This window comes from Coregonus lavaretus (assembly GCF_964263955.1).
Source record: "Coregonus lavaretus genome assembly, chromosome: 19".
NCBI lineage: Eukaryota > Metazoa > Chordata > Actinopteri > Salmoniformes > Salmonidae > Coregonus > Coregonus lavaretus.
The window spans coordinates 47,860,377-47,862,238 of record NC_140006.1 but is presented as its reverse complement, the minus strand read 5'-3'; the positions used below and the strand labels follow the sequence as shown (position 1 = coordinate 47,862,238).

The following is a 1,862-nucleotide window of genomic DNA, read 5'->3' as shown; positions in this document are numbered from 1 at the left end:
GATAGAATAGGGTGGGAATGTCAGATAGATAGAATAGGGTGGGAATGTCAGATAGATAGAATAGGGTGGGAATGTCAGATAGATAGAATAGGGTGGGAATGTCAGAAAGATAGAATAGGGTGGGAATGTCAGATAGATAGAATAGGGTGGGAATGTCAGATAGATAGAATAGGGTGGGAATGGTGACGGCTCTATGTATTATTGAGTTTCACATGAAGTGAATGCACCCCAGACCACCGCTCTCTCTCATGGCAGAACTGTTGTTGAAGGAATGACATCGTCCAGTATTTTAACCTCAGACAAATCAACCTTGGTGGTGCGTCCCAAATGGCTCCAAATTCCCTTCATAGTGCACTGCTTTTGACCAGGCCCCATAGGGCTTTTATAAAAAAAGTAGTGTACAATGTAGTTGTGACTAGTGTACCATTTGAGATAGTACCAGTGTACCAACCACCACCAACTGTAACACAGCAATACATGTCTTGTATTTTAACAGGCTGTCATATCCATCACTATATCCCCTGAATGACGAGGGCACTAAGTACTCCATCCAAAATGGTACCCTATCCCCTATATAGTGCACTACGTTTGATTAGAGCAAAAGGGTGCCATTTGGGAGGCACTGTACGATCAGTACATCTATCAGACATGTCTAGGTGGGCCTTACCGTAGGATGTCAACAGGTCCCAGGCCTGCCAGACATGAAGGTCGGGTCTTACCGTAGGATGTCAACAGGTCCCAGGCCTGCCAGACATGTCTAGGTGGGTCTTACTGTAGGATGTCAACAGGTCCCAGGCCTGCCAGACATGTCTAGGTGGGTCTTACTGTAGGATGTCAACAGGTCCCAGGCCTGCCAGACATGTCTAGGTGGGTCTTACCGTAGGATGTCAACAGGTCCCAGGCCTGCCAGACATGTCTAGGTGGGTCTTACTGTAGGATGTCAACAGGTCCCAGGCCTGCCAGACATGTCAAGGTGGGTCTTACCGTAGGATGTCAACAGGTCCCAGGCCTGCCAGACATGTCAAGGTGGGTCTTACCGTAGGATGTCAACAGGTCCCAGGCCTGCCAGACATGTCTAGGTCGGGCCTTACCGTAGGATGTCAACAGGTCCCAGGCCTGCCAGACATGTCTAGGTGGGCCTTACCGTAGGCCAGGGTTCTTCAATTCCGGCCCTGGAGGGCCGAAACACTTCTGTTTTTTATTTCTACCTGGTAGTTAATTGACACTCACCTGGTGTCCCAGGTCTGAATTAGCCCCTGATTTAGAAGGAGAGGATGAAAAACAGAGGTGTTTCGGCCCTCCAGGACCGGAATTGAAGAACCCTGCAGTAGGATGTCAACAGGTCCCAGGCCTGCCAAGGTGGGCCTTACCGTAGGATGTCAACAGGTCCCAGACCTGCCAAGGTGGGCCTTACCGTAGGATGTCAACAGGTCCCAGACCTGTCTAGGTGGGCCTTACCGTAGGATGTCAACAGGTCCCAGACCTGTCTAGGTGGGCCTTACCGTAGGATGTCAACAGGTCCCAGGCCTGCCAGACATGTCTAGTCTTATACCATTTTTATTTTACTGTTTATTAAAAACCAAATAAATCTGTGATCATGAATAACTCGTTTGCTGTGTTTTTATTAGGTGTGGGTTCCGCTTGTTTAATCTAACACTGAATGGTTCAGATACTGTGTGTTCGTCTGAAATGGAACCCTATTCCCCATCTAGTGCACCTATAGGGCTGGTCAACAGTAGTGAACTATAGGCTTCATCCCAAATGACACCCCATTCCCTATCTGGAAGTTAGTCCTTTTTCTTTCTTCTAAAATAAATAGGGACTCCACAGCAGGAAGCTTTGTTCGTGGATAGGGATCTGCA

At 48.3% G+C, this 1,862-nt stretch overlaps 1 long non-coding RNA gene across 1 annotated transcript; it reads left to right on the top strand.

The window, feature by feature from the left end:
• Positions 1–1,058: 1,058 nt before the first annotated feature.
• Positions 1,059–1,605, top strand: LOC311146494. Its single transcript, XR_014614687.1, has 2 exons — positions 1,059–1,133; positions 1,360–1,605. It is a non-coding gene; the product is annotated as an uncharacterized lncRNA (long non-coding RNA).
• The last annotated feature ends 257 nt before the right edge of the window (positions 1,606–1,862 follow it).